The sequence below is a fragment of the Eschrichtius robustus genome, chromosome 12 (assembly GCF_028021215.1).
Source record: "Eschrichtius robustus isolate mEscRob2 chromosome 12, mEscRob2.pri, whole genome shotgun sequence".
In the NCBI taxonomy this organism is placed as follows: Eukaryota; Metazoa; Chordata; class Mammalia; order Artiodactyla; family Eschrichtiidae; genus Eschrichtius; species Eschrichtius robustus.
Window position 1 is genome coordinate 22,438,896 of NC_090835.1, and position 27,127 is coordinate 22,466,022.

Consider the following 27,127-nt stretch of genomic DNA (forward strand, 5'->3'; position numbering starts at 1 on the left):
TGTACTGTCTAAAAATGCTTCTATGCTACCATGGTAGCGTTTAGTTGGAATAGATACCAAACCTAACTGAGAATGCCTGAATTAGGACATATGAAGTATCTTGTCCTTTTCAAAGATCTTGTAATTTATTGAAGGCCCAGAAATGTAAATACGTATTTATAGCATATAAGATAATGGGAAAAAACAAAATATGGAATAAAAAGAACACACAACACCTAACAAAGAAACAATGGTAACAAAGACGATAATTAGACTACTGATGAAGGCATCTACCGTTTACTGATTGCATATTATGTTGATGCTTTACATATTAGATATTAGATATTTTCACTCATCCTCCGAACAATCTTGCAAAGTAAATGTGTCAGTTAGGATAGGACAAGACTTGCTGCAATAACAAATGACCCCAATATCTCTTGCTACATATCCATGGTGGATCAGTAGAAGGCTCTGCTTACTGTTAACAGCCAAGACCTCAGGATAATGGAGGTTCCTTCTCAACACATGCTTTCATATTTGCTTCACTGAGGGAAGGGACCATAGCAAATCACACGCTGCCTCTAAAAAACTTCTATGCACAACTGAAACACAGAACTTCCACTCAGATTGCATTAGCAAAAACAAGTCATATAACCATGCGTAAATTGAAAAGTACTATCATGTGCTCAGAAGAAGAGCTGGAAATATTTAGAGAATACCAGGAACGTTTACCTAAATAAATACTGGGTAAAAACCTTTCCAGTGAGGAAATACCAGAGAAGTTAGGAGACTTCGTCAAAGACAGAGTTAATAAGTAGTAGTGTTTGAATTGAACCCAAGTCAGTATGACGCTAAATTCCAAGCTCTTTTATGTTGTACCACGTCAATGTCCTTTCTCATCACCTTTGCGCTGGAAAATAGTAAAGATTACTGATGAAAGGAATAGTAGGTTTACATGATTGAGGACCAAGAAAGAGATGTAAAATGTTTAGACTTGATGAGCTTGCAAAAAGCAAATCCTTTAAACTTTTTGATAAAGACATTTACATTATGTAAGCAGTATTTAAGAAAGATATAGATGGCAGTTCAACCAGAGAATTTGACCTGGGGTGGGATGATTATGGGGAGGAGAGGGCAGTATGGAAACAGGAATGAGATAATACAATAAAAAAGAAGGGAGTGAAAGAGAAAGAGAGAAGGAGAGGTTGAGGGAAAGAGAATTAATAGCTGCAAGGGAGATTTTGGGCTGAGACCATCCCTGTTCTTGGGTACTTTAAGTATAATTCTTTCCTAAAAGGTTCAGGTTCAAATATATATGAGACAGAGTTACTATTTCTTTTAGAGGCTTGTCAAGTGTGAAAGAGGAGGAAAAATCTGTTTGTGAAGGGAGTTTACAGTATACTTAAAGTTTATTTTAAAAATAAATAGGACTCGATAGATAGGGCAATAAACAACAGGCCCCACGAGGAACCTGCCAGGAGCACTAACAGGAAGCATCTGTAGGCTGCCAAGAGCCAGAAATAAGAATGAACAGTTCTTATCGTCAGAGAGTCACAGGAACATTCACAAACAAAAAGGATATTTGGGGTGCAGCATCTCTAAGCCAAGTTACTCTCTGTCATGAACGCACTCACAGTTTATATAGAATACACCCACACAGGTAAAGCCACATCTGAATCAGATGTTGCTCGTTCCCTTTGCTGTGAGTTCCAGGTTTTGTTTTAGCCTACAATTGTGACACAGCATACAAAAATATGTAGAGACCTTTAGAGAAATTTAATACCACAGGAACATAAAACTTTGCGTGACCTCAATAATTAAGAAGTATGTATGACCAGAAAAGAGTCTATGTGCTCCCCCAAAAGGTTTATTATTGATATTTTAATATTTATATTTATTAAATTCACAGAGGTCTGATTAATTATGGATATGTGCTTACCATGTGCTGAGCATGATCACAGGAGCTGAGGATACAGGCGTGAAGAGAAACAACCTTTACTTTCCTGGAATCTCCTATTTTAGCGAAGGAGGAAAATGAGAAAAATAAATAAGGTGATTAAAGATTGGACTAAGTGATATAAAGCTATGAAAATAATAATGTAATAGAAAACCAAGGGACAAGGAGTGGGACCCACCTGAGGCAGTGTCCAGGTGGCCCTTTGGAGTGGCGGGCTTTGAGCTAGGACTTGAAAGGTAATAAGCGAACCATGTGATGACAAAGCATAGTATATGTTTGGTCCTGTTTCAATTAACAAAGATTTTTTTCTGGAGACAAAAATATAATAGAGCTGGGTTATAAAGCTCATTGGATGAGGAATCAAGATAACTGAGTCTCTTTTCTGCCACTTAATAGCTGTATGCCCTTAAGCTAGTCACATAAACTTTATGAGTCTGATTTCTTCATCTGTGAAATGTGTGGGTTGAGCCCAAGGATCTCTAAGGTCTCTTCTGGCACGAAAAGTTTATACTAATCCTCCCTGTCCCTACGGCATGTGTGTGCGTAGAGCACATGCGCGCACACACACGCGCGCACACACACACACACACACAGAGGACATACGTAAGTCTCCTATTTTCTAACTGTTGTCTGGAATAAACTCTGGGCAAAATATGAAATGCTCATGCAATATAATTTCAACATAAGTGAAAACCACCATATCTATCCTTAGCATCTTCCCAAAACTCAACCTTTCTATAAAGGTCCCTGCAGACAAATGCGACTACCTTATCTTAGACGATATACCCACGCCCCTCTCTCAAACTACTGGTCTCTGGCCATAGCCTCTGATACTCCAAGTGTGCGTGACTCTTCTTCCACACTCTCCCCCCAACACAGCCCAATCCAATTTCATCTGATTGGACCAGAAGTGAACACCCAATTCAAGGAAGAATCAACCATAGGCTGACCAATGACCAGGGAAATAAAGGGAAAAGGTGAGTTCAGGCCAACCCATCCACTTCCAAGGAAGCTGGATTTGGGACTGTGAAACATTGGATGGGTTGATAGCAGGGCAAAAAATTAAGGACACATGAAAGACTGCCAAAGCATAATGATAACAAAGCATTTGAACGAAGTCTGTGGCCTCTGTGATTGTTGAGGCTCCCAGAGCTGTTTAGATCCAGATTCACCCCCCAGTTTCATTTCCCATGAGACCCTGGCTTTACAGTATTTCCTGTCCCCTATTTCTATGAACTTTCTGTGTCCTATGAACAATCCCCATTTCTACCAAACTAGCTTAGCTGGATTTCTTTCCGCCAAATTGCATTCACTAAAACAAAGGGTGGCTCATTCAATCAATAAGCTAAGCTCCATGGAAATGTTCATGGTGACCTGATTTAGAAACAGGAGTAATAAATGAAAATGGGGGAAAGGCTCTGCTTTCATGAAATAGAGGTCAGATGGCCATGAGAGGCTGGCATAGGGAGAGGTGAATGGCACCTGAAGCAGAAAATGGATTCCAGAAAATATGCAGTTTGGGGGATGCTCCAAAATTGGTCTGGAAGGACCTCAAAGAGATGAGTAGGATGGGAAAATTTGACCTACAATTTTGCTAATGAGCAGTGCTTAACTCTGTAGGAAATAGCCCCAAAAGCTCTCAGATACGTTGGTCTTTCTCTCCACTCACCTTCCTCCCAGCACAATGCATAATATATAGTAAAAAAAAAAAAACAACTAATACTTATTAGTGGAGGCATAAAATTCTTCTTTCAGGAAACACACAGGAAGATATTTTCTCCTAGTCTCTCCTCAAAGAACTTTGTATTTTCCCACCCCTGCATAACTCTTTAGAAGTTTTTCTTACTTCTATGGCTTATGCGCCTCAAATTAGGGATCACAGGGAGACAAATCAAGCCCGTCGTTTTTAAGAAGATGGTATGGAGTGATCGTCCAATAGTCACTTCCAACTGCCATCTGTGACAAGTCTGTAAAACATTTCGTTTGCATAATATATGGGAACTCTATTAAAATACAGCACACTGTTAAAGGAAGTGGGAATATTCTAAGTCAAATTATGTCTCCTCATAAAACCATCCCCCTAGCACTGGCAACAAAGCAGAGTTCTCCTGTATTGCTTTAAATAAGAAAACCTACTGCTCAAGGAATTACTGAGTAGATGCTAAACCTAGTTTAATCCAACGCTGCCGACATGTTGTGAAGTTATAACAAGAAGAAGGCTGAGCAAAGGTCATTTAGCAGAAAGATGCCTGTTTGGATTGAACATCTCCTTCCTCCAGAGCAAGCAAGGACAGAACAGCAATCAGTTTATAAAAGCAGGCACTGGGTGCCATCCATAATGTAGACCTATATATCTGACCTAAAAAGGCCAAAGCTCGTGTTTCCAGAATAGAATAATGTATATCAAATGCCTTACCTGGAAGAAAAGATCTTTATGTTTAGTCAGAAGTGGGCCAGCAAACTAATATCTTGACAGCATGCTGGAGATTCTAGCAAAGGAGGACGGCGGCTTCTTGGGTTTTTCTTTTTCCCTGCCTCTGCCTCTAAAACACCGATGACATCCTTGCTCTAAAAAAGGACATTTTGTTTGTCCAGGTGCAGAATTTTAAAAAACATGCTATTATTCTCACAACTTCAAGCCTGCTTTTGGCTACAGATGTAGTTTTTCAAAAGCGTCAGGTTCTCAAAGACCATGGTTGTTAATTAATGACCATTTACATCAGCCCAACAGCCTAGCCATATTTCAGTGATCAGTTGGGGAAAATCTGAAGGAGAAACAGGACAGGAGAGCATGGAAGAGAGTTTCTTACCTTCAGTGTTTTAATCAGAGCAGTCTAATAAAGTTATTTGTATTATCAACGACTTCAACTTCACTGTCAAAGTATTTCTATTGAAATGCAAGCCCAGGAAATAACCTTAGGAGGCATTTTTAATAGTTTGGTTCCAACTCTGTACAGGGTGCCCAACCAGAGGCTGGAAAAGCTTATAAATGGTTTTCCTTCCCAAATAGCCTGAATGACAGCCAGGCCCAGGTCATACTTCTCTCAAGACAGATGGTGAAAGCACAGTTTACTGTTCAGTTTTCATTCACTGCTGTCTTTTGTAAGACAGCCTCTAAAGAGAGAGGCTAAAGCCATTCTGCCTAATTTTAGCAATACCAGGATGAAACCTTGTGTTTTCATACCATGGGTCACTTCCCTGTAGTGTTTTATGAAACTTGCCTTAAATTTGTCACCCTAAATTCATACCTGGTCAAATTTAGATACTCTCCTAAAACAGAAGTACAAGAGAAGCTTGTAATTTTCTGGGTCATTTCTGACACAATTGTCCACCTCTTGATTTGGGCAGGTGTTTCACATTTGCAGATCTCTGGCTCATCTTGTTTTCACGGCTCCATCTCTTTTATCCCATGATGTCACTAAAGAGAAGCAAAGATCCAACAAATTCTTAAATCTGCCACATCTGGATTTGTGTTTTCCTTGAATAAGGTTAGTGAGTGCTGACTTGGACCAACCACTGAGCTACATGCTTATACTCTTTAGCTGTGTCCATCTCACGACATGGAAAGATTAATGCCATTTTATAGATAAGAAAATGGAGCCTCAGATAGGTTAGGTACCTTTTCCCAAAGTTATATGGCTCATACCTGGCTGAGCAGAAATGCAAACTTGGGTGTAAGCTTATAGCCCCACATGCTAACCCACCTCGCTGATCAGCTCCTTCTTTAATTCCATTACCCAGGGGCGTGCTTAAGCACTGAGTCTAGAAACAAGGCCTGATCAACAGCAGCCTTACCTTTGACAGTCCAATCCAGGCTTCTGTTTTGGCGAATTCCCACCTGGCCACTAAAAGCAGGTATTATTTTGTGCCTGGACTGGAAGAAAGGAAATTGATTTTCTTTGGGGTGAATACAAAGACACCTCAGGCAGGTCTTGTCCCATGAAAAAGCCGGCTGTGGTGCACCCATGCACTTACTTATATTTAATCCCCTCATATAGCGCAAGTTCCATAAGTTCAGAGACCTAGTCTTATATCCCAAGTTTGGAGCCCAGAATGTGGCACTTAGATATCCAAGTATTTGTTCAATGAATGAATGAATTACTGAATGAGTAAGTGAGTGAACAGAGACTTCAAGATCCAGGCACAAGAGACCCCAGTGTAGGAGCCTTTCACTCCGTGTCCTGCTTTCACCAACTGTACTGCTGATATCAGCCCATTCCCGGGTTCCTGGTTTCTGCATTATTAACCCAATACGATCCCCAGCTCCAGCGCTTCCCTTGTGTCTCTCTCCCTTAAGTTCATTTTAGAATGAACTTAAAGTTTCTCAGGGGGGGTACTTTCATACTACCCTCTGCATACCCTAGCCTCCAGGGAATGAAAAAAAAAGAGATTGTTTTTATCGTAAGCAGACTTCTTAACAATGAAATGGTCTTGTTAATGGTCTACCATTTTCATTCATTCAGAATAGGTTTATTGAGCTCCTACTGTGTGCCAGGTAGTTGTAAGAGCTGAGGGTATTGTGAGGATGAAAACAAAGAGGACGAGCGCCTTTGCCATTATGGAACTTAAATTCCAGAGAAGGGAGCCACTCAGTAAACTAAGAGTAAAACATAGGATGTTTTAGGAGGTGATAAACAGAAAAAAGAAAAACAAAGAATAGAAGTGGGATAGGAACTGCTGACAGTGGAATGCAAAGTTAAATAGGGTGGGCATTAAGCATTTAATTGTATTCCTCCTCCAAAGAGCTACATTCAAGTCCTAACCACCAGTACCTCAGAATGTGACCTTATTTAGAAATAGAATATATGCAGACGTAATTAGTTGAAAAGAAGTCATAGTGGAGTTGGGTGGGCTCTTAGTCCAATGTGACTATTGTCCTTTGATTGGAAAATAGTGTAAAGACACACAGGGAGCGCACCATGTGACTACAGAGGCAGAGATTGGAGTAATGCAATCATAAGCCAAGGAACACGAGGACTTCGGACTATCACCAGAAGCTAGGAAAAGGCAAAGAGGGATTCTACCCAGAGTCTCAGAGGGCATGTGGCCCTGCTGACACCTTAACTTGGCCTTATAGCCTCCAGAACCCTGGGAGAGAAAATAAATATCTGTTGTTTTAAGTCATCTAGTTTAGTACTTTGTAACGGGAGCGCTGGGAAACTAATATAGTGGGCAGGGAGGCCTCAACTGTGAGGATGGCATCTGATAAAAGACCTGAAGTTGGTGCGGGAGCCACCCACATGGCTATCTGGGGGGAGAGGGAACAGCAAGTACAAAGCCTCTGAAGTAGGAGTGGACCTAGCATGTTTGTGTGGTTGCAAGGAGGCCAGAGTGGTTGGGGTCGGCTTAGGAGAGGGAGAGTATTCAAGTCCAAATGTAATAAGATCTAAAGACCATGGAGTCCAGTGCTCAAACGTTAGCTGAGCGTCATAATTACCTGGCTGACTTGTTAAAACACAGATTGCTGGGCCCACCCCTGGATCCCTAGAGTTTCAGTAGATCTGGGGTAGGGTCTGAGAATGTGCACGTCTAACAAGTTCCTGATGCAGATATTGTTGGTCCAGGGGCCACTTTTTGAGAACCCTTATTGTAGGACATCATAACAACTTAGATCCTTGTTCTGTGTGAGCTAAAAGCTATTCGAGGGTTAGAACAGAGGAGTGACACGGGAGGACTTCTGTTTTAGCAGGATGCTGTGCCTGTTGGGTGGGGAATAGACTCTAAGGGGGGGACCGGTGGAAGCAGAGAGGCCAGTTGTAAGATAATTGGAATAAAAAGTACATAATGTGAAGCACCTGTTTAAAAGGAGTTATGAACCAGTATGTGTTATGTGTGACCCAGGGTGTTTTTTGGATGGGGGAGGAGCATTTGGGTTAGTTCAGAGAAAACTAATATATAAATAAGAGATTTGAGTTACCCTGGCCTTGAAAGCCTGGCATTCTTGGAGAACAGCACTTATTTAATAGGAGCTATATGACGTCTGTGTGTCACCAGCTTCCTCTCCACTCATGTCCATGCACAGCCAGTTTAGCAACCAAACACGTGTCACATCTGGAAATTCTTAATAGGCCCTGTAGGTCATGGCTGGAGGTTTTTTTTTGTTTTTTTTTTTTTGTTTGCTTTTGAAAGAGTGAAGGGTCCCTTTACTCCATCCTAACACCAACTCAGAATTCTTTGAATTTTAAGAATTTTTGTTTGAGTAGCTAATGAGGACTTCGGTGTGCACATCTGTTAAAGCTCTCAGATCACTCCCAGAGTGACCTTTACGAAGGTCCTAAAATAGATTAGAATACCTATTATCTTTTTATATAAAGCTGAAATCTTACAGTGGAAGAAATTTCCAATGTAAAGAATGAAACAAAATACTAGGGTTAATGATGACCAAAAAAAGTAATATTTAGAAGAGAATCATACATCCAACCTCTTTAAAGCATTTGATTTCTATTAACATTTTCTCTTTCCACTTTCTGTGTGCTCTCACCTTCCTGTGGATCTATCACCTTAATGATACACTCACAACAGCTACACAGACTGCTTCAAAACATAATGGTTTTATTTGTTGGCTGTTTGAAAGGTTCTGAATTTTGTAATTTGTATTTTATAAATACCTTGACTTTTTAAAAAAAGGTAAATTTTGAAATACCCAAAATCCTGGAGAAAGACATAGCCTATGACCTTTCTACACCAAGGGAAAAAGGGAAGCATCTTCAAAGTGTTATTTAGACCACTTTAGTGTTGATACACTATATCAATTAGCTGTGTGACCCTAATGCAGAAATTAACTTCTCTGTTCCTAGTTTCCACATCAGTAAATTAAGGGAGTTTGAATGAAATTTCAAAGGCCCCAGCAAGCTCTAGAATTAGCTGATTTAAATGGTACCATTGTATCCTAGATTTATTTCGGCTTTAAAAAAGGGAAGTTACTTTATTTTGTGTCCTGTCTGATATCGAAACTGAGATCTAAATTCAAATCTTCTGGGGGCTAGACTGGTAGTATAAGTGAGTGAATCAGATGAGGAGCAAGAAAGTAGAGTCAAGGATCAAGAACTGGCCACCGATGAGGAGACCATGGTGACCTATGAGGGGACCATGGGGATCTCTGACTGAAGGACACTGATACTCTGCTCTAGCTTATGTGTGCATTGTAGAAATGGAGACCTGGGTTTATTAAAAGCTTCCAGTATTTCAGAAGCTCAAAAGATTCATTTTTGTTGGCACCACCTTGATCTTTAAATTGACAAGTAATTCAAATTAAAGACATCATCATCACCGTGCAGACCAAACCAACATGTCTTACAGCTCAATCCAATCTAAAAGCTACTAGTTTGCATGATGAAAGCCATATTGGATAAGATTTATCCCTTCAGGGGTTATTGTTGCATGCCGTTTCCATAAGGGAAGGATCAGGTAGCCTGAGCCCTTATCTTAATTACTTTTCTCTCTAAAAAAATAACTACTAATCTCACGCATGCCCCTACAAGGAAAAGGTTAAATAAAGCATTTATAATAACCAGAGATAGACTGACAGTCAGAAAGATAGACACAGGATACTGTAAAAATGCCTACAGGGCAACACAAACTGGTTTTGCAGAGTGGCTTAACCAACTGAGATTTGAGCTGTACAGGCTTAAGTCAAGATATTCTGTTTCTTGGTCAGTTCCATTGGCCAACGGGTGAACAGCAGAAGTCATGGTTGGGCTGACTGGTCAATCAACATGGCCACAGGATGAAAATTTATTTTCTTTTTCTTCCCTCCAATGTATATCTCCCCATAGACTCCATTCATTTCCAGCTTTGTAGTGAAATTACTCATTGGTCATAAATCCCAAGCACTGCCCCCAAACTCACACCTAGAAAATAAACAAGTGAGGACATAATTTACACTATAAATAGGATTGTTTCTTTTATGGAAAGATTAATAGAATAAAGAAGTTAGCATCTTTAGTATATCTAAGTATTTATCTACTGATAATTCATTTAATACATGGAGGGCTATAAAAATTTTAAGAAAAGGTTCATAGATTTATGGATTTTCTTTATAAGTAAAATTAGCTTTCTTTCAGTTTGTCTCCTTGCTATTACATCACACAAAAAAATATCTGCAAGAATTTTCACTAATTTTGGAGAATACAGTTGTGATGGTCCAAGTGAAAATATAGGCTATGTTCTGCATCTAAAGTTGGATTCCTCCACAAAAGAGCCTGAGACAAAGCCTTGGGAATTTATCTGAGAGATGATCCCAGAAGCAGGAAGCATGAAAGGAGAAAAAGCCAATTAAGCTATTTTATTGAACTGGTGATGGTTGTAAGCAGCTAGGTTCATTCCTACTGGGGGACCATCTGAGAACAAGGTAGAATGTGTCTCAGAATGCTTCCACCAAAAACCAAAGTGTCTGGGACATTTACACACAGACTCTTAGCCTCCAATATTTGAGATTTGTTGTGGGTATTACCTTGTATATAATAACTGTTCATGGCTTTAGGAAAAGTCTTTAGGCAGAAGAACAGAGAGATCCTGGGGGCATTTGAGGTCGGATGCCATCAGCATCTTAGGATCAAATTTGCAGCTGTAATTACAGGTAGACTACAAATATACATAGACGCTAAATTATGTAAACAAAATTGGGACCCACCAAAAACATAGGATACCATCCTTCAGAGCAGCTAGAAATGAATTGGGGTATAAAGAGAAATCTATGAATTTGCCAATCAAAAGAGAAAAGCTGTTACCCTCATATCATGACTGCCAGTTCCACTGCGTGCTGCCTATGTGCCTATGTGTGTTCCATGTGTCTTACATGTATCAATTCATTTAATCCTGACCATAACTTTATGCCACAGGCACAATTTTTAATCCATTTTTTAACGATAAGCAAACTAATGATCAGGGAGATTGTCACAGTATTTTAATATACCAATATTAATATACCAGCACACTAGCAAGTCACAAATAAAAAGTTTTCTCAACATCTAGTCAAATTCTCTGGGAAAACAGAGGACTCAAGTTAGAAATGTCTCAGTGGTATTGAATTGTCAAGAAACACACCTACTGTATATCAGAAGATCCACTCATATAAAACAAGTGCTTATGCAAGTGTACCTGAAGAGAAATTCACACTAAAAGGAATTATGTTCTTAAAAAAAAAGTATTTTTCTCTCCTGCTGGGTATTACCATTGTGGGTCTTTAAAACAGAAGCAGGCTTTTACAATTCCTTAACTCAATAGCACCACTTGAGTGACAAAGACTTGCGGGCCCCATGCAGAGACCTTACTTCTCTTTTGTGGTAACTAATAACTCCCCCACTCTCTGCTTTCTTGGCTTCCAATATAGGTTTTGAATACCGCAGGGAATAAAATGGAAAAACAAGAAAGAATGGAAAAGGCACCGCTGAAAAATAATGGGTAAAGTTATATCATGTTCCAATGAGCATTTTTATTCTGATTCATTTAATTTTTTTTAAGCAGGTCAGGTGGGTAAATGTGGGCAGGATTGAATGAGTCCCAGTAGGTGATACTATAATTTGAAATCCTCTTAATGATGCCAAACCAAACTGTTAAAATGTGATGCTTGGCAATTAAGACATTTATCCTCCTAGATTGGTATTATTTTCTTTGCTGTTCATGATAGATCTTTTTGTGATTTGAGTTTCAATTCTCGCTCAACTTGAGGGATTTGGTTAAACTGTATTCAACTCTATTTTATTAGTTACCTAGTTAATTCAGTTTCCTGGGCTATGAAATGATACTGACAAGCAGATATACACACTGCCACAGAAATTCTTCCCGTGTTGCTTAAAAATATAAAAGTGAATAAAAGAGAAAGTAAAAGGAGACACCTAAACAATGTAGCGATAAATGGTGATGGACTTGGATGCAATATGAAAGTTGTCTTGTCCAACCTGTTAACATATGGTCAGAGCTGCCAGTATCTTTCTTGGTTCCTTAATTTTTCGCAGAAGGTCTTAATTTTCAAAGCATATGATTCTATTAATAACTGGCCAAAGAATATTTGCATGTGAATTTTTTTTTTAAATAAGAGCCTACAACAGTGAGTATGTTTCTCTCTTTCTCATGATATTATAATAAGGGGGAAATGGACATCTTGAGATTTTTGCTTGTGCTTCAGAACCTCCTTGACACTCTGATACCGTGTGCCCAGTTATGGGTAGACATAATCTGGGGAAAGGATCCATAGCTTTCATTAAATTCTCAGAGGGGTCTGAGACATTTCTGCACAGCACACACACACACACACAAACACACACAAAACAAACAAATAAAAAACAAGGTCAGGAGAAAATGAACAACCAATGCTGAGATAATTTGACCTTTAATTACTATTGTTGAACAGGTCTTAAGTGATGAACCACTGGCCTTCATCAAGGGGTATCAAAGAGTCATCTACTCTACTACATATTATCTGATCCACAATAGAAAAACTTTCTGGGTCTCTATTTCAGCAAACTGTTCTTCTCCCGAACCCCTTGGCAGTACTCATGTTTTGAAGATAGACAGTCTTAAGGATTGCTTGAATATTCCTCTGTGCCAAGTTCCTGGCTCACATGCAGCACCTATACCAGGCTGTAAGATCTCTATTTCTGTGATCTAACTTAACCCCAGAATGTAATTGTTTTCCTAACCTTATGCCTAACTCCCTCAAATATTTATATAATTATTCTGTGCCTTGTGTATTTCTATAAGCTGCTTTAAATTCTCCTGCAAATAAAAATCATAAGGTAAAGTTCCTTGTGAGGAAAGTTAAACCTGGGCAATTAGGTCACACTCCTATCATTTTGCCCCTGACCTTGCTTTATTTTCCCTCGTAGCGCTTACAGCTAACAACCTGACATTACACTACATATCAATTTGTTTATGAGTTTTGTCTGTCACCCCAATAAAAAGTAAATGCAGTCAGTTTCAGGCAGGACATCGGCTAACATGTCCAGCCTTATACCCCAGTGCCTAGAACAAAGTGTAGCCATAACAGGACTTCAGCGGAGATTTGTTGAATGAACTCAGTTATCTGAGCTCATAGAAAAGTTAAGAGACCAGTTGTTCCCCAGAGCCCAGTAGGCTAACTCACTCCTCTGTGCTGTTTTGATTCCTCCTTCTGAACTGTCCAAAGTGTTCAAATAGAGTCATGTTTAAGTTCTGCAATCTCTTAAGTTTAGACAGAAATCGGTTCTTTATACATGAATGTTCCCTATTTAAATAACAATATAATTCTTACCACTTGTTTTAAGTGATTCTAAAAGGAGGAAATCATTGGCTTTACAAGCATTGTATAATTGGAAATCTGGGTATATTTTAGCAAAGGCTAATGGGTACATATTTATTTTTCTGTGGAGCTGCTTTTGTGCAGTGCCTTGAAAGGAACTCTTATTAAACTTTTAATGATATTCAAAACAAGCTCTCTTTTATGTTTCTAAAGAAAATTAACATGCTGTTTGGAGCCTTATACCAACTTCAGTTTCATGACCCTTAAATCATCGTTTATACACTCTCAGTATTCAGCAAAGAAGAAAATATGTCCCATAGAATTTGTGGTTTGTTTTAAGGATGCATGAGAGTACCATTGAGAACCATGCAATTCATAACAAATTCAATCTAGACAAGACAGCATACCATTCAATGCAGCCGCACCTATTTCTTCTTTCCCACAGGAGACTGAAGAATGAAAGTTATTCTCTCAAATATGAAATTATGAAACACTTTAATTCTATGACAGCCATACACCAAGGACCAGAAAAATCCTTTCATCTCACAATGTTTTAGAGACCCCAGGCAAATGTAAACAGTAGACACTGTTAGACATTAAGGTTTCATTACAAGCACTAAACAGCTTAACTGAAAATCTACTGATTTATTTGGAATTTCATGGGATTCTGGTGGGGAATTTATTAAATTATTTAGTAAACTTCAACAGAAAAAATTACCATTTACTGAATCTGAATATTGCACTTATAGGTTTACTTATTTCACACCGTGGTTTATATTAAGGAATATGGTAAAATAACGTCTAGTGTCTAACATTAATTCACCAGTAGTGATCCATTTTAATACTAGACTGTGGGTCTTCCATAAGCTGACTCCCTAGTGATGAAATATTCCTAGGATCTTGTGATGAAATTTACCTCTTGTCAGTGAGACTTGTCTGGGTCCCAGAAACCCAGGTTTGGTTTCTACACAGAGAGAATGTTCCTCTGTCAACCAGTGTCTTCTGAGAAAACTATCTCCATAATTTCATCATAACTGGTTCCATATAATTCATCTTCCAAATTTTCCAAATATCTAGCACAAGCACTGGATGTTATTCTTCTCTTAAGTGAGGGTCTTCTTGCCAAATATTTATGTCCATAAATTACATATAATTATAGTTGTGTGTCTGTAGACATATTCAGATATTATGCACATCTATCCACACACCTGGGTATTGTGAGCATCTGTATACACATGGCTGTATACACATATTATGTGTGTCCGTACACACAGAGACATTGTGAGCAAGTTTACAGATGGTACAATGGAAACAGAGAACTAGGATTAAGCCAGGAAATTCTTTGAATAGTAGGAATTATATGGAGAGGATAGAATGAACAGCGCCAGTGGTGACACACAGTAATCATGCAGAAAAAGAATCCAACAGTACTGATGCAAGTTTATGCATTAGTCAAAAGTCCCAAGAGGACAGATGACCAAATGAATCTGATCTCAGATAAATCTGGTGGATAAAACATTTAGGATGATAATGGAGTAGCATAAAATGATAAGTTATCTAAATGAAAACAACAGTAATTTAAAGCAGGATCTGTGGCTACTAAGACTTGATGACTGAAGAGATGGGAAGAGAGGAATGGGTAAAGCTGATCACAAGGAAGACAGGCACAGCACAAGGGAATTGTGTCTCTGCGATGAAGTCTGGTTGCATCAGTGACCTGATGAGTGGAAAAGGGAGACAAGAAAGAGAGAGTATGTGTGGAAGTCAGAGGGAGAGATTTGCACATGCTATTCTGCTGGCCTTCAAGATGGAGGAATGGGGCCACAAGCCAAGAAGTGCAGGCAGGACCTAGAAGCTGGCAAAGGCAAGGAAACAGATTCTCCTCTAAAGTCTCCAGCAGCATCCCAGCCCTGCAGACCCATCGATTTTTACCCCAGTGAGATTTCTGATCTATAGAACAAATAAGTCTCTATTGTTTTAAGCCACCAAGTTTGTGGTAATCTGTCATAGCAGTAATAGCAAACTATTAGACCCATTCTTACCACCAGTAGCCACTTTTCATGTGAATCTTCTGGAATGATCTTATTTTGTACTCGTTGGATCCAGTACACTAGAAACAATATTTTTGGTTTGAATGAAATGTATTCATCTTCCATTCTTCCTTCCATCTCCTTAAATTAGGAATGAACAATTTATTTATTTGTGGAGGATTTTTTTCAAGCTAGAAGGATCCAAAGCATTCATGTCGTTTCCAAGTCAAATTCGGCTGTTCAAATCATTCAGCCCAGTAGATCTCATATTAGCTTAGATACATTACTTAAGATACATTTTTAAACCAGTTTAATAATAAAGGGAGAAGTTGATTTTTTTCCTACATTAGCAAGCAATTAAATTAATTCAATTTTCTTTTACCTAATTTTAAACTTATTTAATCCATTTACACTAGGTCTGTTAGATTAAAGATCCTGAAATTTGTTTGATCACTTAATGCTTTTGTTGGGAGATTAAAGTTAAGCTCTGGTGTCTCTAAACTGAGAAGAAGCAAAAAGTCATTTTCACAGTCCACGTGACATTCTTTGGGTTTCCTCCTTCAATCACTTTACACGTCCCTCAAGGAAGTGTGTCTATATATTTTGTCCATCATAACCCAGTTAATTCCTCATCCTGTATGTTTATTCCCATTGAGATGAACAGATCAGGGGCCTCTCTGAGGTGTTTGCCCAGGGCTCTAAAACCATAAATCTGGGACTGCCTCCTTTCCGTGTTGGCATTTGCTGCCCATTAGAGTTTAGATTCAACAAATGCCTCCAATTCCCCTTGATCCAAGACTAACCAAAAGTAGAGAGTTTATAATCCCTTATGTTATTACTTTGTTCTTAAAACAACAACAACAAAACCAACAAGGAAAGCAACAAAATACAAGATCAAGCCCACAAGTTTTGAAATCAAACTAGAGTTTATACAATGGTTCTCAGACTACCTGCCATGTGACCTTGGACAACTAAGTCAATCTCTTCTAGCTCCCATTTTCTCACATATGTCAGGGAGAAGTTACAGTATTTTAGTTGCTTGTTTAGTTGCTTAAGTGAGATACAGTCTTCAAAGCTTTTACACAGCCCTAGCCTGTGGCAATTGCTCAATAAAACGCCACTATTACTCTTGCTTCTCTTAAATAACTCAGTGCAAAACATAACTTTCAACTTTTTTGGGTGGCATCTTCATCTGTTAAGTAAGGGAGTGTGACTAAATAATAACGTTTAGTAGTTATTTTCCCTTTAGTAGTGGAATTCTAAGAATAATATAAACATAAAGAGCATAGTTGCAAAAATGAAGGGATATTTAGGTAAAAGGATATGGAAAGACAACAATGTTATTTAGATATGTTTCTACAACTGTCTTTTATTAACAATCACTCCCATATTACCTATGAAGTTCTACCATGCCATAGATCATTTGAGAATATAATGAATGATCTGTGAGGGTTCTTTGATAAAAATTTATAATAAAATAAAAGCAAACATTTATTGTTTATGGCTGGCACTGTTCTGTGTTGTATGTGTACTAACTCATTTGATCCTTGAAACACACACACACACACACACACACACACACACATATATATGAATATACACACCCACACATTGGGAAAGTTGTATGTGTGTGTATGTGTGTGGGAAAGTTGTATGCATGTGTGTGTATATATATAAAGATATATATATATATATGTATATATATAAAATCTCCCTAAAATAATACCCTAATATATATTACACACATTATTATACATAATATATACTTATATATTATATAGTTATAAATAATTGATATAAAACCCTAATATTTATATGTGTGTATATATATGTGGAAAGTATATATGTATTATATATATATTATATACAGTTGATGAGGAAACTCAGGCAGAACTTTCTTAATGTATTTATTCAGCAAAATTTTGCTTTAGCATTAAATTTTTATCATTATCATTTATCATTAAGTTCTAACCTTGCAGGATAAAATTGCTTTGTGATCTAACCCTCTCTCTACCTTTTACTTTTTTTTTTAAGAACACACTGGACTTTGAGGACATACCTGAATTTCTAATTTGAAAACTATTTCAAATATCTAGGAAGGCTCTAATAAATTTTTATATAGACTAGCAGAGTCTAAATAAAAGTGTAGAGTGCCAAATATGGGAAATAAACAGATGACTATGTTAATATGAGGCTTAAGTACTGGCATAAAAGTTTCAATCACTTTTAAAGGGAAATCGCGTTAAATAGAGTGAAATCAGGAAGCTATGCCCAAGGAGAACGACAACTCTTCGGCAGTATTGTCCAATAAAAATATAGTGTGAGGCATACATGTGAACCATGTGTATTATTTTACACTTTCTAGTAACATTTTTAAAAACAGCTGAAATTAATTTAACAATATGTCAAACACTTTACATGCAAAATATATTTTCATGTCAACATGTAATATTAGAAATTATTCATGAGATATATTACTTTCTTTTTGTCGTATATAACTCTTTGAAATCCAGTGTGGTTTTGATACTTACAGCACAGCTAAATTCAGACTATGCACTTTTCAAGAGCTCAACAATTACATATAACTGGTGACTACCAAGTTGGACAATACAGGTTTAGGTCTGTCCAAACTGTGGCTGATGTCTAAGGTATTACAATAGGTTAGTCTACTAAAATCATGTATTCAATTTTGAGATTCAAGAATTGTTTTAAGAAGGTATCTATAGTTTGTATAGAAATCACTGCTAGTTACAGGTGATAGGTTTCAGCTTTGCAAATACTGGGATCGTAGGAGGGAGGAAAAAGAACACTAGGCAGAAACAGAGGGTCTAGAATCAAGTCTCGGCTTGATTAAGTCACTTAAAATGCATAGAGCTCATTTTTCTCACCTCTAAATTGGGGAATATTACATATTCTATGTACTTCTCTGCATCGTTCTGAGGATTAAATGAACTAATTTAAGTTAATTTGCAGAGAATATGATATAAAGAATGGTAACGACGATTGTTGTTAAGGTAATGGTGATGATCAATGGTTGGTGAGGCGGAAGATGATGTCAGAATCGTTGTTCTTTTTAAACTAAAATCTATATTAAATAATCCTTCCATAGGAAAATAATTCTAAAAATAGATCTTTACTTAAATCATTAAATTATAAAATTATTAAAAGTAGAACTGTCAACCAGTTACATAATTACTGAATTTGCTTAACGGTTGTTCTTATTTTATTTATTCACCAAAATTAGATCTTTAGTTCTAAAAATATGTCAAGAGATAAAGGAGGTAAGCGTGAAGAACACAATGGGGATGGTGATGTTTATTTCCATGAGCTATATGAATTGGAAGTATATTATAGGCAAGGGAAAAGTCATTTTGACTACATTGTCATAATAAATGACATTTATTTGTCATTTGTCACAATATTATTTATGTTAACATTCTGTGCCAATGAAACAGAGAAACTAGAGGGATATTATCTTTTACCAGGAAGCAAGAAATTTTAATAAATAGTTTAATTAATTACTGTCATTAGCTGGATTGTTAGCAATTCATTTATTCTAGACTGGTTTGTCACAAACATCAAATCCTCTTCTAAGAAGAGTATGTGATTGTGTGCTAGAAGGCAGTTAAAGAATTTTAGGAAAAGCATGCAGTGAAAGATATAAATTGTCATTAGCCTTCACTTTTGGTGAGAGAAATGTCAGACATAGCATATGAGTGAAAAGTCTGAATTAACTCACAGGTTTGCAGAAGTTTTTTCAAAAGCTTTGTGTATATTAGTCAAAGTGAAGCAGAGACTACATAGTCCTGATTTGAGAAGACAACAACAGCATATCTTAAGGTTCTATATCAAAGAATAATAAACAGGTAAAGAATTATATATCTAAGGACAAAATTCATGCTTCCTCCTTTGGTTTGGTTTAGTTAGAGGAATCGGGTTCTCAAATGAAATATTCTACGGAAACCCAATATGTAAAACAATCTAAAGTGATATCTTTTTAATGTAAATTAATTTTATGTTCAAATTTATATTTTCTTATTAGTGTCCGTCAATAAGAAGGCAATTTTGATCAATTAAAATATTTAGAATTAGTTTAAGATTATTATCAAGCTTGGGTTCTCACTTTCTGTGTTTGTACCTTTATATATGAATTGCTATAAATATTAGGATAAATGATATGAAATTCCTGATATTGACCAATGATAACCAGCAAATATGACAACATCATGTAGTTCAAGGTAACAGTAGTAATTGTATTTGTGTTTCTTAAGGATTTCCACCTGTGATCTTTCTGGTCTTCTTAATTTAGAGCACCCAGAAACTTGAAATACAGTGAAACTTGTTTTAAAGTTTGATCACTAACAATATCAAGAATTTGCTCACCCACACTATCATAAGAGTAAGAGTCATACAGCTACAACTTAGTAGGTTTTACTGAAGGTTCTGACTCACTAAAAAAATACTCTAAAAATGTATATCAAGCAGAAGGAAAATTATGTCACATGGAAAGGCTAAGTTGCAAGAAGAAATGTAAGAAAAGATACTGGCACATATGTGGGTAAGTTAAAAAATCACTAACACTATAAAATATAATAATATTGTCTACTTTGGGAGGAATTAAAACTGAAACACTGGATAATGGTAATATTTAAGTAGGGAGGAGATGATCAGAGTAAATTGCTGTAAGGTCTTGTATCATTCTGCAGTATGATAAAAATATTAACTCCAGACGTCATTAAGATAGGCAGACATGTTACAATAGCTTGGGTAATTACTAAAATGATAGACATACAACACAGACCTTCTAAACTAATAAAATGATAAAGTAGAATGAGAGAAAACTCCATCATCAATCTAAAATAAGGGAAGAAAGAAAAAACAAAGAAAAAAAAAGACCTGCAGCACATAAATAAGATGACAACAATAAATGTAAATACGTTAGAAATCATATGAATGTAAATGGGCTAAAATCTCTAGTCTAGTTATACAAAATTGTCCTACTGGTTTTAAAAAATCCAGCAGCTATCTGCCACTTCCAGGAGATAGATCTAAATTTAAAGACTTAGAGGAATTGAAAGACAAAGGATATATCAAGTAAATATTAACTAAAAGAAAATGAGTATAGAAATAATAATATTAGACAAAATAGACTTTAAGAGAAAGATAATTCATACAAATAGTAATAGTTTAGTACTAAGCATAATAGCAATTTAATTCACTAAGAAGGTACACAATTCTAAACTTGTATAAACCTAAAAACACAACTTCAAAGTACATAAAGTAAAAAATGTCGACTACAAACCTAAATGGAAAGGAAATCCAAAAAAGAAGGGATATATGTATATGTATAGTTGATTCACTTTGCTGTACAGCAGAAACCAACACAACATTGTAAAGCAACTGTACTCCAATCAAAATTAATTTTAAAAAGAGCAAAAAAAAAATGTCGACTACAAGATGAAAAATAGGCAAGTTCACCATCACACTGGAAGGATGGTGTACTTTTTGTACAAGCAGGAAAAGACTTACTAGGGATACAGAAAATTTAAACAACACAATTAGCAAGCTTGATCAGAAATTCCTAATGTCTACGTGGTCTTGATTCCCTGACCTCCTTTCCAGAGGAAGGGGGAAAAATCCACAGGTCCCTGTTATCTTGAATGCGTCTGGTCTCCTGTGTACCTAGACTGCAGAAGTGTGGGAGTGATGGAGGCACAGTTTTCAACAAGCATCACATGGATATGCTGGTTCCCTTTTGAACAAAGAGGTACATAGTCCCCTGATTCCATGACAAGTAAAGTCCACATTCTATCATGCTTAAAGTAATTGCTGAAACTATCCAGAACAGGACAGTGCCAATACATACCACACACTTTCTTGTCACCACAGTGTGTGCTGCTCTGCCCTTAGGAGAACTATGTCAGAGATATCACTGACATTTCATTGACCTTGTTCTCACCTGCCTGGTTTCAAATGAGCAGACGAGTGCACTTCTGAACTTTAATCCAATGATACCGTGCAGAGTTAAACAATCCCTAATCATTAGCATGTTCTCAAGATTTTCAAACACTGCCTATGCATAGAAATAGGGTGTGTGTGTCAGAGGGCAGGGGTGGTATTTCAAAGTCTTCACAAAAAAAGATGGTGAACCTGGAATTTCAATGTGTTCAAAACTGGTTCACAGGTATTATGAGTGTGTATGTTGGGTTTTATTAATTTTTATGTAGTTAAAAATACAGTTAAAAATAAAATCATAATTAAATGTACGAAGAACCACTGAAGCACTCTCAGCAGAGCACAGTTAAGAAAACCACCAGCCTATGATCCTGAAGATTGCTACATAGATGCTTAGACACACAGGAATAGCCAAATATGCTCACATTGGGTATTTCCTACTAATGAGTTCATTTCAGCCATCATATGTTTATTCATTATGCTAGTCACTGCGGGGTCATATCCCTGCCAGCAAGTATATAATCCAAGAACATGCACAAATAACCAACACACACACACACACACACACACACCCCATGCATGACTCAATGTGGTTAAGTACTATGCATAGTAAAACTTTCTGCCGAAAGTTATTCACTGATTGGTTTAGTAATTCAATTAAAACTTTTAAAGCTTCTACCAAGTGTCAGGCACCATTATAGACACTGGAGATGCAACATTGACCAAGACAGATAAGATTCCTGCTGTCTTGGAGCTTGCATCCTAGTTCAGGAGACAGGCCAAATCAAGAAAAGAATGAATGAATGAAAAGAGTGCCAAATTCCTTGAAGGAAATAAAAAGACGAGATGTTGACTGCAGTTTTGCAACTTCAGCCCTACTGACATATTGTCTGATAAGTCTTGACTGCGGGGTGATACTGTGTATTGTACGATGTGTAGTAGCATCCCTGGCTTCTACCCACTAGGTACCAAGAGCACCTTCTCAGTTATGACAACTAGCAAGATCTCCAAACATTGCCAAATATCCCCTGGGGGGCAAATTCCTCCCCAGTTGAGAACCATTGTGCAAGATTGATGGGAATGAGAATGAGTTTTTTTGTTTTTGTGGGTTTTTTTTTTTTTTTTTTTATTGGATGGTCAGGAAAGACCTCTTTGAGGCAAAAAAAAAAAAAAAGCCAACCAGGAAATATTTTGGAAGAAAGCTTTCCAGGCAGAGTTGAACAGTAAGTACTAAAGCAGTAGGTGATAATGAATTTGAAGTCCTAAAGGAAAAGACACAGGCTTGTTTGACTAAAGCATAGAAGCAGGAGATGGTATCAGAGAGGCAGACAAGACAAGAACAGATAGAGCTTTACAGGCTGTGGTAGGAAGTTTAGATTTTTTTTCAATGCAATGAGAAGTTTAGATGAAGGAGAGAATTTCAGGTTAACTGTGAAGGAAGAAATGTTTCTAGCTAGACATTTAAAGGAGGATAGGCCTGGATTGTTACAGGCTGGAGTGAAAGACAGAAGCACTCCAGGGATTGATAACAGATCAGAGAGGACAGAACCTGTCTGGGGTGGAACAAAGGAGGTGCAGAAATGGAATTGCAGACTTGTCAGAAATGTGGAATCTAATGCAGGAAGAAGGGACTTTTGAGGGGAAACCTCTATTCCAACCACCACTGGGATGACAATTCAGAGGAACGCGCTCAAGGAGAGAGTGTTCTAGGTAACATACCGACAGCAGCTGTGAGCTGGGGGACCCACTGCATGTGTAAGGACTCTGGTTCAGCCCCAAATGTACCCCCTTTAGGGATGGAGGGCCCAAAGCCAAGTGCAGGCTGAGCTACCTGACAGGAGCCAGAGACCAGTAATCCAGGGACAGGCTGCTAACAGCACAGAGATGTCAATGGCTTGATCCTAATACGTTCTTGTTAGAGGTTTACAGAGGAAACACTTTCAGACCAGTAAAGACAAAGATAACGAACTTTAGCTCTTTATTCCAACTCCCTCATTGTTGTACCATTACTACCATTTAAAAAATATTGGCATGTGTGAGGCATTGTTCTAAATGATTTTCTCATTTAATCTTCTGAACAATCCTATAAGGTAGATTCTCTTATTTTCAGCATTAAAAAAAAAAAAAGCACTGGAGTCTCAAGATATTCTGCTACTTGCCCATGGAATCTGAAACCTAAGTAGTTCTGACTCAAGTCCAATCTCTGAACCACCTCATAATACTCAGATAAATCAACCAATACTATATACTGCTCAGATGAATCAAACTGACAAAGGTGATTCCCAGCTAATGTCTGGTTGAGAAATAATTCGTAATAAATTGCTAGCATTTGAATACCCACTAGTGCCAGTTATTTTTCTAAGCACTGTAAATGCATTATCTTGTTTCATCTTCACAAAACCCACAAGAAAGGTCTTATCAGTTGTCTCATTTTATAGATGAGAAACCTGAGGGCCAGAGATCTTAACTAACTTGTCCAAAGTCACACAAACAGCAAGTGGTAGAATTGAGATTGTAATTTAGATAGTCAAATGCCCAGGTCTTCCTCACTAACTCTAAATCATAGAACCAAGTTCTCTTCCAACAACAAGAAACTTTTAGAAACTCTTATATAATCTTATTTCATAAAAATAAGACATATGATTGAAAATATTGCAACATTATTTAAAAGACTTTCACAAAGATGTCTGATAATGTTCTAAGCAGAGGCAATCCCTTGGAAAGCCTCTATTACTGTGTTTCCGTTTGTGCAGTAGTTCTAAAGAAAATATGATAAATTCACTTATTAATTCATTTCACATGATACCTTAACTTCTAAATAAGCGTAGGAAAAGAGGGCTTTGTGCACTGATTCTGCAGCCTCTTGTTAATGCATAGACCAGTTAACGAGTTCAGATATGTCCACGTTACTTCAGGTAAAGATCTGTTGCTACCCCATCTGTACTCCCTCACCAGATCTTCTAACCAAACACAATTTGAGGAATCAAGAAAGACCTAGAGTTGCAGAAGTTACTGTTTCGGGATCTGTGTATTTGACGTCAGAATGACAGACTGTTACTACCTAGGTGTTAGCACACTTCCCGTGGCACCAGTGTGACCTAAGAGATTGACCCAATCTGTTGGTGATGCAATCTGTTGAAAAGTGTGTATTCTCAAACAAAAAAATTGGAGGTATGAAAAGGCATCCATGAAGCAGTAAGAGAAAGCCAGTACTTGGCATCAGAAATTGCAGATTTGGGTTCAGCTGTACCATTTACAAGCTTTGTGGCCTTGGGCAAATCACTGCAACAGCTCTGAGATTAGGGCTCTTCATTACGCAGGAGGCAACATCATCCTGACCCTGGCTACCAGGCAGGTGGCAGTGCAGATCAATAAAACAATGAATGCATGGGTGGTTTATGGACTGTATGATGATGCTCTAACAACAAAGGACAACATTCATACTAGAGATGTCGAACAGCTGTTACACAGCTGACTCTTTACTGAACTGGGGACAGTACATCTCGTCTTTGTCCTCAGGTCTTTTTGACAATGGCAGTGTGCTGCAGTCGAGCTGACTCAAGCTTATGTGTTCTGGAGCTACAGGAGAGACGAGGTCAACGGGAATAAGATATTCATGCTTCTGGCAGCTGCTTGAGATAGAAACAGAAAATTCTTATTCTTTTAAGGCATTAAATCCAACCTGTCTAGGTACAACTAATGTGAATGAGACAACCTTTGCAGGCCCAGTAGCAACTATCTTTGAAATCTTTAATAGTAATAATACCAACAACAATAATTGCAGCTCATGTATCAGTTAACTACTTTTACAAACAAAATGCTCTAAGATTCACAGGCTTAAGAACATTTATTCTTAGTTCTCTAACTGCGTATTGGCTGAGCTCAGACAAGCAGCCCTGACTCAGACAGAGGCCCACTGGGGCTTGGCTTCTCATCCGGGTTAGGCTCATGTCTGTTCATTCTGCAGCCGAGGCAAAGGGGGCAGTAGCTACTGGGGCCAAGGCCTTTTCAAAGCAATGTCAGAGGTGCAAGGGAGACTGTGTGTCAGCACATTTCAGGCCTCTGAATCTGTCTAGGTCATAGTCACTAGGCATTTACTATGTGTACAAGCAACTGTATACTAAGAGCTTTACCCCCATTCTTTCATATAATTTTCATAACAATCCTGTAAAGCCAGGCCTATTTTTATCCTCGTTTTAAAGACAAAGAAATGGAAGTAAAGAGAAATTAAGAAACTTTCCCCGTATCCTGCAGCTAGTCAGTGGCAGGGTCAGGATTCTCATATAGGCAGTGGGACTCCAGGGATTTGCCAGTATATTCTATTGTCTGCTTAAATCCTTAATCCATCAACACTGCAATTAAAATGGGCCTAGTTTCAAAGCATTGAATACATCTGGGTTCCCATACCATGACACTTAAAAAATATATGAATTTTGTTTTATTTATGTTACGAGATATTTGCTCTGCACAAAGCATATATAACATGCATCTACCCTACGATGTCTAATAAAATCAACACATAAATCTACCACCCAGAATCTAGAATATTGCCTTATCTTCGTATGTTCTTTCTCTGTATCACCTTTCTGCCTCCTCGCTGAAGATAACCGCTCTCTTGAATTTTGTGTTTATCATTCATGTGCTTTTTTAAACAGATTATCATATATATATCTGTGTCAAATAATTTTGCTTGGTTGAAACATCAACTGTGCTGTCATATGTATCTATAGTTAATCCATTTCTTATTGTTATATAATAGTGCATTTAGGGACTTCCCTGGTGGTCCAGTGGTTAAGATTCTACGCTTCCAATGCAGGGGGCGCAGGTTTGATCCCTGGTTGAGGAACTAAGATCCCACATGCCACGCGGTGTGGCCAAAAAATAAAAATAAAAAAATAGTGCATTTAGTGAATATATCACAATATATCAATTATCCTACCAATGAATATTGGGGTTTCTTCTAGTGTAATGCTATTAAAAATAAAGCTTCTGTGGACAACCTCACTAGTAATGTGTAAGAGTTCCTGTGTGGCACATCCTTACCAACACTTGGTATTGTCAAACTCATAATTTAGGGGAAGTAAAATAATATTTTATTGTGATGTTAATTTGTATTTCCTTGCTTACTAAGAAGTTTTGGCACATTTTTCTTAGGTAATCTACCATATATGTTTTCTTTTCTGTCACCTGCTTATTCATGACCTGGCCGATTTTCCTACTGGGTTATTTATCTTATTGATTCATATCAGTTATATGTATTATATTTATATAAAATTGTCCATTACATGTATTAGTAATGTCTTCTCTCAGTTGTGTTTTCTCTTTTCATTCTATTTATGGTAAATAGTGAAAAGACTTATCAATCTTTTCCTTCGTGGTTGGTCTGACTTGAATAGTGTCCCCTTAAAATTCATGTCCACTCAGAACCTGTGAGTGTGACTTTATCTGGAAATAAGGTCTTTGCAAATATATAATCAAATTAAGATGAGGTCACAATGGATTAGGGTAGGCCCTAAATCCAATCACTGGTCTCTTACAGGAGGGAAATTTGGACAGAGAGAGAGAAGAGCCACAGGGAAGAGGACCACATGACAACAGAGGCGGACACTGGAATGGGGCCACTGCAAGCCAAGGAAAACCAAAGCTTGTCAGCAAGGACCTGAAGCTGGGAAGAGGCAAGGAGTGATTCTTCCCTAGAGCATTCAGAAGGCACAGGGGCCTTCTAGCCTTCAAAACTGTGAGGGAATAAATTTCTGTGTTGTAAACCACCCAGTTTGTGGTAATTTATTATAGCAAGCACAGGAAACTAACACAATGGTTAACAATTTTTGTGTTATAAATTTTTTTAATCCTAAAGCTATCAAAATACTCACTATATTTTCTTCTAAAATTTGAAATACTTGCCTTCACATTTAAATTTTTAATTCATCAAGTACTGATTTTGTTTATGGGCATGAGATAGAGAACCCATTATATTGTTTTGTTTGT

General features: G+C 37.5%; 1 protein-coding gene and 1 long non-coding RNA gene across 5 annotated transcripts in view; one reads left to right on the forward strand and one right to left on the reverse strand.

The window, feature by feature from the left end:
• TAFA1 (TAFA chemokine like family member 1) overlaps positions 1–27,127 on the reverse strand; it is a 773,964-nt gene that overhangs the window by 488,920 nt on the left and 257,917 nt on the right. The gene's annotated exons all lie outside the window — the stretch shown is intronic.
• The window catches only part of LOC137773880 (uncharacterized), a 47,138-nt gene that overhangs the window by 17,016 nt on the left and 2,995 nt on the right, over positions 1–27,127 (forward strand). Inside the window, exon 2 of the long non-coding RNA XR_011075740.1 lies at positions 26,679–26,814. This is a non-coding gene — a long non-coding RNA (uncharacterized lncRNA). The remainder of the gene's footprint in view (positions 1–26,678; positions 26,815–27,127) is intronic.